Source organism: Thermobia domestica, chromosome 12 (genome assembly GCF_964235325.1).
Source record: "Thermobia domestica chromosome 12, izTheDome1.hap1.1, whole genome shotgun sequence".
Lineage (NCBI taxonomy): Eukaryota > Metazoa > Arthropoda > Insecta > Zygentoma > Lepismatidae > Thermobia > Thermobia domestica.
Window position 1 is genome coordinate 112,639,162 of NC_137465.1, and position 15,302 is coordinate 112,654,463.

Genomic DNA, 15,302 nt, shown 5'->3' on the forward strand with positions numbered 1-15,302 from the left:
GATTCTGAGCGTGGTATTGAGTTTCATAACATTGGACAAGCGTTAATAGGTGATTAAGACTCATACACTGGGTAGAAAACAGGATCTGTTGTAGTTTAAACGGTAGCAAATTTCGAATTGATGCAATTGCTCTGGATTCCGATTGCAACGGATTTAAGACTTTTAATTCGTTATATGTATTTACGACAAAATCGACAACAGATTTGTGCAAACGAGGATTAAAAGGTTGGTTTCTAATCGTGGCATCTCTGTTTGCAAGCAAAAAGTCGTTTTCGTAATTTGCAATCAGCGCTGCTTTGAATTCCTCATATGTATTGATGTGATCTCGTACTGCTTTAAACCATAAAGAACATGGTGGGAGTAATAAATGAGGGATTAGTTTCATATATTGCGATTTATCTATACACATTATATTGCACTCATCTTGAAATTTTTCTAAGAAAGAGGTAGCATTTTCATTACATTTACTACTAAACTTACTCATAGCACGTATTTCACTCATCTTTACACTTAACTTTACCTTCCTTTCACCATTTCGTGTTCGTGTTGAGTGACAATTTTTACCTACTGCATTATCTGTGGTTCCACCATCTGTTTTCCGCCCAACTGTATTTCTTGGATGTATCCTTTCCAAAATAATGTCCTCATCGGATGGATTACTTGAAGATGAGATAATATGAGGTCCACGTTGATCTGTTACGGGTGAATGCGAGGTCATCTCTTGTGAACAAGGGAACTCCAAATGATCATTAACCATGTTGTTGTGGTATGCGTTGTCCTTAATTTGTAACATCCTAATATCCTCTTGTAATGTAGATATCAACTGAGTATTTGCACGTATTTGGTTAGAATTATCCGTAACCTGAATCTTTTGTTGCCGTACAGAAGATTCTATTACTTCCAAATCCTTTTTTACACAATTGACTTCTTGGATTACATGGTTGTAATTATCCTGGCAATCTTCTGATACTCTTTTTAACTTTTCATCAAATTGTAATGTAAGGTCTTTCACCGCCTGGATCACAGATTGTTTCGTATCTTCTGAATTTTGGTCTATTTGCTCCAACCGTCTACCTAATTCCTCGTACTGTTTACTGGATTCCTCGGATTTCTGCTCCAATTGTCTACTTAATTCCTCGTACTGTTTACTGGATTCCTCGGATTTCTGCTGAACCATATGCTTTAATTCTTCCGACATCTGGGCTAACTTTTGTTCTTGTCGCTGTAAAGCCATTAAGATTTTGTCTTCAAATGTCAACACTTCAGGTACAACAGGAGCTGTATTTTGTTCGTCGTTACCACTGTCACCAGTTTCTTTCTCCATTGCCTCACCGAGCATAATTTTTCTTGTGATTATTTTACCACTTCTAAGTATAGTTAAGTTCGTAGACATGAACGTTATTACTGAAGTAAATTCACCCCTTACTTTGTACTTCAGGATATGAATTTACAAAGCTCCCGGGTGAGGTAAACCAAAATTTTACAACGACTCACCAAAGGTGGTCGCCAACCCTGGTTCGGCTAATAACATAAGTAAATCTTTAGTGGCCGTAATTGTTCACACCTTAAAATATCTTCCGTAATTATATCCACTAGTATTCTCACCTTTTATACTGAAATTACAAGTCGATGATGAGTAGTAAATAATTTATTCGTTGATTCTCTTTTAACGTATATTCACACAAACTGTTTTGCAATCAAACATGTTAATTATGTATCTATAAACAACTACCTAGCAACCAATTATACAATAATGTATATTTCTTACATATATTAAAAACATTCTTCTTTTGTTATTTTTAAATTAGCATTATATCATGTATAGTGCTTATGTAGAAGCACTTTCTGCCCAAAAATACAGGTAATTATCAATCGATACAAAGTATCTCGTTGTAGCAGTTACGAGACAACTTTCAAAACGAGATTCAACTATGTGTTTTATTCGACACAAATAAGGAGGAAATGTGAGAACATTTCTGAAATCATCAAATTTCCTTTTATTAATTCAGAAGGTGCTGACTGTTAGGATTCATTTATATTAGAGTTGTGAAATTCGGTAAGTAATTCTCCATTGAGAATAAGGACACGTAAGCGACTTCTACCATTAAGAGTTTCATACACATAAAAATATTCCACTTTTGAAGTTTTTGTTTTGAAGCCAGAAATACTACAAAATTCAACCACTACTGGTTTCGTTATAGTGTTGGGGCATGCATATATATATATATATATATATATATATATATAGGGTATTTCAAAACAACACCGACAACGTGATTCCAGACACCAAGATAAGACAAAAAGTAGAGACCAACCTAGGTGCACAAATGCTTCCTTTCGGAGTTATAGGCTTCCTTTCGGAGGTTCCCGAAAACATGAAGAAATGAACTTTAAGGCTCCATAGCTCCAAAACTATGGGACATACCGCAGTTGGGTCAATACCTCACTTAGGAACTAGTGTGTGCACTATCGAAATATCCATGTTTCAGCATCCTGCAGTATTTCCGCAACAATTTTTATAGAGGTAATTGGTAAGTACTTCAAATTATATGCCCATAGCCAAACTCCCTCTATAAAAAATGTTGCTGGAGTGCCTAAGGATTATGAAACATGGATTTTTGAATAGGGCACATACACGTTTCTAAGTGAAGTCTTGATCCAACTACGATAGATCCCATAGTTTTGGAGCTATGAACATTTAAAGTTTACTTTTCAATGTTTTCGGCAGCCCAAGTTGGTCTATACTTGTTGTCTCATTTTGGTGTCAGGAATCACCTTCCGAACGTTATCGGTGTTGTTTAGAGACACCCTATATATATATACGTTCTTAAGACGCTGTATCGATCTCTCCATCAGAAAAAGTTTCTAGCTATCTATTATCGTTTCTGTTCTATAGCGATAAATGTTGAAACAGAAAATGGTTAATTTCAATCATTTCTGGTTTCGGTGGAGTTTGGTAAATTGTGATTATTTTGAGAGACTGAATAGACTGCAGAAAACTGTGTGCTGCCACCTATTACCATTTTTGTTCTATGGCAATACATAAATAGTAGTAAATTTAAACGACTTTCGGTTTTGCTAGAGTGCTGTGGATTGTAATTAGTTGTATATGTTCTCTTGCGACCCTATACAGATTGCTTGAACCCATTTGACGTTGTTTATTACCATTTTTGTTCTATGGCAATAAATGTTGAAACTGGAAATAGACAATTTGAACCACTTCCGATTTTGGTAAAATCGTGCGGAAGATCAAATTATGGCTGAAATGTTCGCAAAAACTGCTTTTGCTGTCCTTTCCCGCCTTATTCTATGGTGATAAATGTTGAATCGGGAAAATAGCTAACTCGAACTAATTCCGGTTTAAATAGAGCTTGGATAGAGAAGTTTTAACCTTTTCTTGGGACGTTACATCGATTGCAAAGCCGGTCGGTTACTGTTTTTGTTCATTTGAAATAAGTATTGAAACCAGGAATAATACTTAATTTAAAGCAATTCTAGTTTTGGAAAAGTGTTTATGGTAGTCATGTTATGTTGTCTTGAAACACTGAACCGTTCGAAAAAAAAAAAAAAAAAAACTCACTATCTGTTACCGTTTTTATATCATGGCAATGCATGTTGGAAGCGGACAACATCAATTTGAACTACTTTCGGTTTGAACAGAGGATAACCAGGTTTCCTACTGATATAAAGAAATTTATTTCCCTGACTTTCCCGGACTTTTGGCAGGAAATTCCCTGCCTTTTATATCAGGGCAGTGAAATTCCCTGCCTTTTATGTCATATATATATTTATATGACATTGACATATAAATAAGAAATAAATAACGGTGAATATATATGAGAACATTTATTCCATAGAGACAAATAATAATCAATTGCTCATACATTGCACTTACCTCCCATAAAATTCTGAGCAACGTTCCATAGTCATCATTAATGGTTGACTAAGCTTAAATTGGTGTACAATTAATGTTAGAAAAAGTACATTTTATAAAATTGCCCTGATTTTCCCTGATTTTCTATCTTTTTCCCTGAGCTTCCCTGACTTCGCTGACTTCCCTGATCAGTAGGAACATGCTAGTTGAAACCTATTCTTGAGACTTTGAATGGACTGCAAAAGAACTCTTCTCGATACCACTTACCGTTTTCGCTCAGATACCAGACGAATGAACAAAGTTGTTCTATAAGACTTCGACACTTACGCAAAGCATGGTTTGGAAGTCTAATAAGGTTGACAGTTTATGATTAGTCATGAATTCACGAATATTTGTCTGCAAAGACATCAAATATATATGAGTTGTTCTCTTGTCACCATTGTCTTCTATCAACACCGGAATTGCTATCTTTTCCTTGCTCTTTCTCTTCCTCTGTCACTCTGTAGGGAGCTAATGTGGTTCGAATTCCCAGTTAAGCTGTAGGTCCACGTCTCACATAGCCTCGTTTGTGAAAGGGGCGCTAAACTGAAAGTCAAATCAAGTCAAATCTCGCTCTCGCTGTATATGTGGTTTACAGAGAATACGACCATCAAATTGTGACGTCACCAGGCAGCCAGTAAGAAATACTAATCTATATTTTAAAATTGAAACTGACTATGTGACTCTCAATCTCTTGAACCACCCGATCGATCTCGCTCAAATCTCCAACTTAGATGACTTTCGGGCTTGGGATGGATTTTACCATTTCACTTTGACAGTGGAATGTAGGGAAGAAAGTTAGAGGAAGATATTTATATTCCACATATATTAATCATCTCTCACAAGTCTTCTGATTATTGTTAAATTAAGCACTGGCGTGCTCTCTTATTTGCAATTTAATCTCGTCGTTACCTCATGAACTAAATCACCTCTCCAATATAATTTAATATTAGGCGTAGCACAATTTCAAACTTATATATGACAGGCTGAACCAAAAGCAACTAAATGAACACACTTTCAATCAGAATACAAGAGTAACTAGTGTGTATTACTAAACCAGTTTGTGCCCACTAATAAATTACGCAACATCATATTAACATTTATGACACGCTACAAGAATGCAACATAATTTACTCGTATTATTATTACGAATGAAAACGTTGAACCCAGTATTAAAAGTGGAATTTTTCCGTAGAAATTCTCTTTAATGTATTTATGGATTCTGTAATGTTCATGTTTTCACTAGTGTCTCTCCATGCGTTGAAAATGCTCTTCTTAAATTTAAGAAACTTATTCTTAGGTATGCACTGAAATAATCTTTTCGAAACAAGATTTAATAATTTTCATTCATAGGGAGTACAACAGTATAGTGTCTTGTTCCGCTTTGTGCGACCTCCCCCAGTTTTCTTCATTTTTTTGTTTTTTGTAAACAAGAACTTCGGTCTCTCGGTTTTAAGAAAATATTTTATTTAATTACCTTACAAATATTAAGTGCTTTCACTTCTTTTGAGGCTCCTCGTAGCTTTATTGTTATTGCCTCCAGTACGTAAACCATGGTTTGATTTTCGGTAGAAGTACATTGATTCTGATAGAGCGTAAACTTTTGATACACGTTACCAAGGCCGGATTTAGGGAGAGTGCACCGGAGCATATGCACTCTCCTTCACTGTAAATATACACTATCTAAAATGAGAACCTAGCAGTGAAAAAGTAACATTTTCTGAAACTCTGCTGTCATGTGTCTGCTTGAGGCTTAAAAGAAAGCTTAGTTTTGCAAAAGCAATAGTTTAAGTTGATTTTCTGAAGGTTCACGGAAAAGGATTCACTGAACAATCCTCATTCACACCACAGATGCGTAAAGGAATTTAAAAACTTAAAAATTTAAATCAAATTCACCCCTTTTCAAAAGATCCTTGATCCGGCCCTGCACGTTACATAACCCTTGTCACTGAAAAGAGGCATTAAAATTCAAACAAACAGCTTTCCTTCTATGTAAATAATAATTATGTCGCGTATGATTGCGAAATAATAATTATCGTTTCAATAAGTTGCTGTTACACGAAATTTACAAGTGACACCATTCACTTACAATAAATAGCGGAGTAACAAAATGTTTTCTTACAAAATGCTATCAAACAAAAAAAATATCATGTATGTCTCATCCTTCATTGAAGTGCATTTCTATACCTCAATTTCCCTTATAAAATTCGTTTCGAAAATACAGCACAGCTCTTAAACATGATTGCATATAATATGAATGGTAGCGTACATGTAATTTCTTAACACGGCCTTCATAAAACACACAACTTTCAATCCAAGTAGCAATCTAAGTTGCAAACCGCCATTGTTTTTATGGCATTATTTTAAATTGCTTACTGTAGTTTTAGTATATGCCACTAGACCTAAAGTAACACTTTTCCACGAATAGATGAATGGTTTATTAGTTCTCTCCTTTTTTTAAAAAAGAAGTACAGAATGAACTCCACGGTAATTGGATGGAGCGGAAATTGAATGTAGTGAGTCAATAAACTTCAGACTCAATTTGTAATAAAGTATTCAATATTCGAAATAATCACTCGTGTCACCAAGTTAGTTGTGAAGTTATTTCAAACTTTCTGTTAAAGTTAGTTTCTATCCTGAAAGAAAATAATGTAGCACAATCTTTCAACTTTTGGGCTCAAACACTCATTTAAATTCCAAACCTAATACACGGACATTTTTCATGTTTAAAAAAATGCAGATATTTTATCATTCACGTTGGCGATAAATTTCTAGGGCTCCCAATGGTATTACGACCTGCTATCAGTGGAGGTTCTCTTTTAGAGGTCACTGTTAAATCTCCAGCACGTGTCAGAAGAGAGGAGAGGAAAGGACAGAGAGACAGAGAGAGAAAGAAAGAGAGTAAATAAATCTACAGATCAATTCGATAAACATTTAGTAATATACTTGTAAGTTACTAGTCAGTCATAATTTTAGAAATATCTATGAATATTTCTAAGACTATAAATTATAAGATTATAATATTCTGGTCTTAATACTTAAGAATTAATAATTTAATTTGTTAACAGAAAAATATATTTTTATCATATTAATTACATCAAATAGTCTAGTCTTTTTCTCTCCGTGAATAAACTAACATTAACATACAGGCCAATTAACTAGTTGCACTGGAGTGGAGCTTTTCATGACATCAACAGAGCCAAGCTGTGCTGGGTCTGGTTAGAGGAAAATGGGTGGTGATTCCTACTCAATATATGGCATAAACTCAGTGTCGTGAGGATAATTGGGAAGCTTCTTGAAAGAATGAAATTAAGAAATTTGGTCTAGAAAGTTACTATTAGCGGCGAGAGAATTCAATGTCATGCCCACACATCATCATATTGGCATAAGTGTCACTAGCCGTTCGGTAAACCCTGGCCCGTGAGTTTAACTTATGTTTTAATACCGATTCAGAGACAAATAAAACGGAAAATTGCGACATCATGAGAGCAACGTAACACCTGTCCTAATAGTATCTTGCCTAGTGTCACCTTCGAAATATTTAATAAATTTGCCAATTAAATACTTTAAATTAATAATAAAAATATAAATCCAGCAATTTCTTCCCTTTACCTGTTGCTAAATTGCGGCATTTTGCACAGGGTTGTCGCTAGAGAGTCGAAATTTACTGCATTTTCTTTTATTTTACAACAACTTTCAAACGATGTGCTAACCCTCCTTGCCCTTTAAAAAAATGAGTTGGACCCGTCTGGGACCCCGCGAGGACCGTGGTGCAAACTTTTTTATCCGAGAAAGAGTGTCCTTGAAAATGATGGGATGCGTATTGTCCGAGTTTTCCATTTACCCAACCGTTTCCGAACAAATGACTCGGTTCAAACTATTCTGTCAGCTTTGTAGCTTTTATATTAAAAAATATGTTGTAACTCACGACATTCCGCCCGGTGGCACGTATAACTTTGGGATTCGTCTAGTTATAACATATCAAATGCAAACACAATTGTCTCGTTCGGACCTCAGCGGAGCCACTGCGTCACCCTTCCTTGTGATACCACTCGTGAATATCGGTGTGTTCTAGAACATCCGCCGTGTAGTCCGTTCCAGCTACACACATTGTAATTTTCTGTACCTCACTAACCAATAAGAATTATCTCAAAGGTCAATATTTCGGAACAGAAGCCGAGTTGTGGACCAGTGGAAGGTTTTGGAGCCTCTAACTGTCCAAGACCCAGTAGCGCATGTGCTATGTATTATAGAATTAGGGTCGATGTCCAGGCAGACACCAATATTTCTGACTAGTATCATATGCTACAATAGAGGACTTCCTCTACGATTTCTTTTAGTCAATCCATGTACTATTTAAAAACAACTTTTAATGTTGCATCATTATTCATGCAAACCTTTAATCGTACATTATTTTGTTCAGAGAAGCTTCACAGAAAGAAATGAAAGTTTATAATGCGTCTGTGTGAATTGAACTTTTTAAAAGTTTCAATATTAAACTAGGATAAAAACCTGCGAAATGTAATCTTAACAAAATAACTAAGTATAACATACAAAATATAAAGTATACAATAAGAGAAAAATATATAAACTATTAGAAAAAATCCGGAGGCAATCTCATTTCTACATCTAGTTCAATTTTCCATTAAATGTTTCGAAAAGTAGTTTAGGCAGATAAGATGGCACAAAATTTCCATGCATATTTCAACGAATTCGTATTTATTTCACTCTTCTCCTTCATTATGTATTCGCATCTATACATGTATAATTTATAACGAAGAATTTTATTTTCCTCAGCATGCAATATGAATTATGATTGGTTCTTCTTGTATGTAGCTAGAAAGGAAAAGATGAAAATAAGAACTAGTTCAGTGAATTATTTTCTGTCTTCTAGACACAGAATGATTGTTCAATGAAAATTTAATGGAGAAGTTTTTTTTAAAAAAATCTTTTACCCAAGTTATTACAGTATAGTCTGTTGTAAAATTATTTTCTAAATGTTAACATTAAGATCATAAAACTGTATATTGAGTTTGGATTATATTTGTATTAACACAATCCAAAGTTTTAAAGAAAAGTAATTGAAATATCCCAATAAACACATTCGAAAGATACAGGGTAATTGTTAATTTTAGCTCTTGTGTGTAGTCGCATTTGTGGAGATACTCCAAAAGTATTCGTCCAATCGTGAAACACTATTGGCTGAAACCTCTCCAGTGAATAAATGGTAATTGTTTGCTTTGGTGCCGAAGACCTACGGAGGTACAGGAGGTATCATGCGGTTCAAGTCTTATGTTAAAGTCAAGGTTCCCTTTTCATATTTGGTAAGTACTGAGAAGATAAAATGAATTTTGATTAAATATTGGAACAAACAACTCTGTTGATTACATACAATGTTTCACATACAGGTAGAAATCAAAATAATGAAAATAAATTAACAAAATATAACTTACATGGTTAATATTGCGTTGGATTACCTTCACTATGTAACACTATTTATATTTGCCACAAAATTGAAGTATAGATCTTATGAATGCCTCCAATCTCATCAATTCTCAGTACTCATCCTACTAATACTCGGAGAAAATTCTAACATAGACTTCGTTTCCGTCCACTATTTTTCTTCTTTATATTATCATCATTAACTTGATCACTGAGCTTTGGATATATCTAATACAGTGGAGATCTTGCATTCACTTGCTCCAGCTACATTCACGCCAACAATTTGTCGTCTTTGAAAATTAGTAAGGTCTCCTATTTTACATCACCGAAGTCTTCTCCATTGCATGTACGAATCCGTACTAAACCGCCATCCGTACTACTCACCACCATACAAGACAGCATTAACACAAGATAGTCGTAGTACACTAACTTTCAATGTTACAATCTCCTCAAATAATGTGCTTTAAAACATTGACGTTTCCACAGTTTTGATGACTATATGTATATATTTTTGAAATAATATGTGAATATACGATACGATAAAATTAATAAGTGAGAATTTCATATACAAATAATTTCATATTAGTACGCCCGAGTTTAGTTTCAGTTAGATACATCTTTCATTATTTTGATATAATCGTCCTTTGTTTTGCACTGTCATCAAATGTAGACTAAATCCTCACCGAGAATCGAACTTGCAATCACGAAAGGAAAACGAAAGTTTGCTAACCATTTGAACGCTGGGAATTCTTGAATAAAGACAATCGATAAGGGCAGTACTCCCATCAACTGACTAACTCTTTAATGAAGGTTTCCTCGCGGATGCCAACACTGGCATTGAAACTGATGACGTAAGCAAAATTCTTGCAGTTTTAAGGAAGAAGAGTGGTGTGGTAGCCAACAAAAGAAGAAGAAGAAGAAGCCTAAAATATCCGAATTGGTCCTTCAGTATACCAAGTCACGTATGTACATATATAACGAAACTCCCACGCAGTCAGCTGGAAAAACTCAGCAGATCGAAACCCAAAAAAGAAAAAAGAAATGAAAAACGTTAGAGTTTGTGTACCACCATCCCAGATGACAAATCTACGTTGCAGTAAAACGCTTCTTCCTGATACTTCTTTTAACTTACTTTCTTTTCTTTTCCTTCTTTTAAAAAAGAACCTTTCTTTTCTTTTCCTTCTTAGAAAAAATAACCTTGCACTATGATATATGTCATATATTCACGTCAACTGCTTGCGGAAGTGCCTACGCATATCGCACTACACATACATATTATCTAAATTTCTTTTGGCACGAACCTATACAACACAAGTAAGGTTTGACATTGTCTGGAATCATGAGGTATTAACATGTAAACATTCTAAATCATCCTCAAATGTCAAGAAATAGAGGAATGTGCAAAAACAACTTACTGCTAGTGGTTTACAAAATAAATAATTCTTAATAACTATAGAAAGTAGAGCTTTATCCATTTTAGGCGCAAAATTTAGGCAAAAAGGGAACAAAAAGAAGATATAAAAGTTTCGAAAGTGCAAATTTCAAATGTAAATTTCATATCAACAGCACTAAAACAAATTACTAATCAGGACACAAAATTAACTCTAATATTGAAACGTCATTTTAAAGCAAGTCCCAGAACACAGTGTTATTTATCTCAAAATCCAGTAAATTGTTAAACTTGATATCATTTTTTTTTTTTTTTTTACATTTCAATGAAATTCTCAGCTCCGGGAAGCTATTAGAAACATAATATTTCCGCTTTTTTAAAAAAAATAGCGCCTTAGCATTTCCTGTAACTAGGGAATTAGTTGATCCATGAGTTACGAACTTAATCGTTCCGCATGAAATTAGGTTTTCAAATTGAAATTTAGTATACATAGAAAATTTATTCTAATCACAAAAACTTGACACCGTGAGTATTTTTTATATATGTTTTAAGTGTTTTGTGTTATGAATAACAGGCAAATATAACACTAAATTAAACAAAATAGTATGAGGGGTAGAAATTGCAAAAAGTGCATAAGAAGAACAAGAATCGACTTGTTCGCGAACCAACGGGTTTGTAATTTAGGTATATTAATATATTAGTGTATATGGAAACACTCAACAATACTGATTGGTAGAAGACAAGATTAATCAGTTTGATTTTACCACCTTTCTTTACTTTGTATTCAATAGCTCTCGCCAGCCAGTCGGCACTGATGCGAAAATAATGTGATGTCGCACATACTCGATGTTCCTTCTATAAATATTATAGGGACGAAATCTGCCAAGCTAGCCAAACAGTATTTTAAAAGGTGCAATAAGTTCATGGCACTGACAAAATGTATAAAAGCTTGTTTATGTGTAAAAGCTTGTTTATGTGTATTATATGTGAATTATACGTGAATTCGAATTTTCATGAAGTTAATTATGTTCGTAGTTGACAAAATGTATATTAAATCGGCTCTACAGGAGTATTCAATTTTTCTTACACGTAGGATTTTACAGTTCTTCCATCTAGTTTGTATTTACAATTCTTTATTCATCTCAAATATATACCTGTGGATCGGTATCTTAAGTTTTAATTCAATTTAAATGGTTGCTATTTACGTGCGCATATTTTTGGATCGCAACACAAACATTACCATATTATTATTTACAACAATCATAGTGTGTTTGCAGTATGATTCGAGTCAACGTTATATATATAAAGATAAAAGTGAATTGATATTAAAATTAAAAGTTGAGCAAAATTCATGAACTTAAGAATAATTCTTAATGTTATCTTATTTATGTTTATCACCGACTAAATAACTATGTATTTAATAAAAACGATTAATCCCCTATATTTGTGGAATGTTTAATTATAATTTTAAAAAACTGAGAATTCAAAATGAATAATAATGGAAAGAAGAAAAATGTAATAAATAATTCAATATGTTACTAGAAATGGTACAGGAACTTAGGATAAATTTTCATTTATACTACCAAAATATAACGTGCTAAAATACAAAAGAGAATTCTTGTAAAAGTGTAAACATGTATATACAATGCGTTTTGTTTTACAGTGACATGAGTAAATGAAAGACACATAAACTTTTAAGCTATTTATCAGGTATAATATGATCAGAGAAGACATAAATCGATATGGAACACGCAAATAAAGGAAGATAAATGTACGATTATAAAATAAACAGAATACTTATGAAATAATAAATCTTACTGATAGTAGATAAATGTGATAGTAAAAATGTAACGTTGTTTCTTCATATGTACTTACATAATATCATCATCTGTATGTTTTTACTACATATTACTTACTAACAGAAAGTGATAGATGCTAGATCACTTGAAGTGGAATGACTTACTCGGAATAAAGTAAACATAATTCATAAACATATTATCCACGAAAGAAACCAGATAGGCCTATTTGAAGTATTATTTAGCATTTAATTGAAACAAGTAAGTCATATGATTCAATAAAGTAGGACAGAGTATTAGGCATACTATTAACAACACAGGGTAATTATTTAGTAAATTTTGTATGCACTTCAGAGGGCTATAATGATATAACAAACCATTTTTGTTTGTATCGCATGTGTATCTTTTTGTGTTTTAATGTAGCTATGTAACAATATTTGTATATCTTGTTCAAGAAAAATGTATCATATTTCCATATACTTAATGTAAATTAACTTTGTCATTTGTACATGTGTTCAATTGTGCTACGAGGGTTTCTGGCCTCTTTTGGTATTACAAAATCAATGAAATTAAATTATTATTATTATTTCACGCACTTTTCCCTCATATTTTTACTTTCTTCAATAAGTAACCCCTTAAGAATGTCATATTTTAATTTAGGAACGAATAAACTTCTGTTATTAATAGAATTCTAAGAATTCAGCAAGCAGCAGTTTTAAAAGAGCAATTATTCAGTTTTCATAATGAGAGCTAAGAGAAAATAAGCCTTGATGACAATATAAATCAACGTTAACGCCCTGCGTGCTCATAACGTTGTTTAAAATCTGATTGTTTAGCTGTCCATGTTATATGTTTTTTGATAGTCAGATAATAACAAGGTCTTGACACAAGTGAACCTGGAACTGTGGGAAAATTTATTAATAAAAAGTACACATATAAAGTGTCATGTAGCGGTGTGTGCCTTGCTTGCACTCTGTGAAGCTCTGGTATATAAAACAGAAAAAAGGAAGGTAACGTTTTGCATCCCTGTATGACGCTATCGCATGCCCAGTGACGGGTTTACTGCGTTTGTTCCTTGTTTCCGTTTGGCGGTGCAGATTAGAGATAAGTCACGTATTATGAGTTGTAGTTAATTTACAGACCTTCTCAGCTGAATACAAAGCAACATTTTACATACACATACACACGTTGCATACATTCTCATACATGTAGCGAACAAGCGACTTGAGACAGTGTACAGCACAATAAGAGGTAAGTAAGACCTCTCATATAGAAATTATATCGAATACATTTCCTACAAAAATAAGTAATATACTATGGTCGAAGGGTCCAAGACGATCACCGCTGACGCAAAGACTGGTATTTGATCTTTTTTGCACAAAGGTACTATTGCCTATTATTGCTCGTCTTCCAAAGTTTCAGCACGCTGAGTGGGTCTTATAAGAGTGAAATGTTAGGCCGGCCTCTATCCGTCTGTCCGTCTATTTGAGTGTTAGTTCAGACGGTAATTCTTGAACGAAATTTAATCTTTGATTTCTGTTTTCCGTAATAGGTATCTAGAGTGTTTCTCGGATGAGTTCATCAGTACAATCGATCCGTTATCTCTAGGTAACAGTAACTTTAATGTACTATATCGTTTAAAATGCATGAGAAGTCATTAGTTTCTATGTAACATGTATAGTACTAAAACCTTTGATTTTCTAGGATGAAATATGTAGCTTCTCGTACTACAAAAACGTCATGTGGAAATACATGGATGTGATAATGGAATTGCTAAGGGTAAACATGTCCGTGTCGATTGTAAATAGCAACTGGATTCGACCCGCAGTGCTTATTGCATAAAACAACATAATCATCTTTCTTTTCATATTGCAGGTGTCTATGTGAAGTTATAACTATGCACGTACAATATGAAAATAATAAAACTTCCATTATTGCTATTTCTTCTGCCATTCTGATTCAGTTTATTTTTTGATTGTAATATCTTACAACGTTGCAAAGTTGTAAAATTTCTTATGAATCACTGTATAATCTTAGTATTAAGGAACCTACCTACTCCTATACTTATGTTACAATCTTTAAGTATCGTTCATACACATTATGCACCACGACATAGGTTTCTAATATTCTCTCTACCAAATTTCACTGTTACAGTGTCTGATGTCCCTAGAAATGGAATGGGGGAACGGAAGACCAGTATGTTATAGATATTGTAATACACCCCTTTGAACATTTGTCCTTTATTTTGCATTATGTTGCGGAGTGATCATTGTTTACATTGAGTTCTGCACATTTCGACAATTGAACGACCTTCTGCAATAACAAGGTAAGTTGAGTTACCTCGATTCCTGGTAAAACATAAAGAAGACGTATGGGCTTACTTTCCTTTTCCGTCTCCTCTAGTGCGTATTCGAAGCGTCTGATTTGACAAAAACACAGTTCATCTGCATCGAGTCGCCGTTTCCCGATGCGTATAGCAGAGAGCGCCACTGTCTGCGGCTGGTGAAGCAAGCACTGGTAGATGCGATGTAACTTTGATTTCAAGGGTCGTTTGAAGTGGCATTACTAGTACGTAGACATATTCGACAATTTTCTTTCGAAGTGGACAAACTCGAAACAGTCGTGAACTCTGGCAAAGAAATATAGCAAAATCAGAGCGAAATGCAGTGTTTTGTTTCTTTCCTCGATGTTAACAAGGAAATTAAAACAGTGTTGACAAAAATCTGAATATGGGAATATTCGGATTTTGAAAAATTCGAAT

At 33.9% G+C, this 15,302-nt stretch overlaps 1 protein-coding gene and 1 long non-coding RNA gene across 2 annotated transcripts in view; one reads left to right on the plus strand and one right to left on the minus strand.

Annotated features, from left to right (window-relative positions):
* Window positions 1–15,302, minus strand: part of LOC145666078 (limbic system-associated membrane protein-like) — a 743,072-nt gene that overhangs the window by 132,219 nt on the left and 595,551 nt on the right. The window lies entirely within an intron of this gene.
* Window positions 13,698–15,302, plus strand: part of LOC145665773 (uncharacterized) — a 148,557-nt gene continuing 146,952 nt past the window's right edge. Inside the window, exon 1 of the long non-coding RNA XR_014127642.1 lies at window positions 13,698–13,792. This is a non-coding gene — a long non-coding RNA (uncharacterized LOC145665773). The remainder of the gene's footprint in view (window positions 13,793–15,302) is intronic.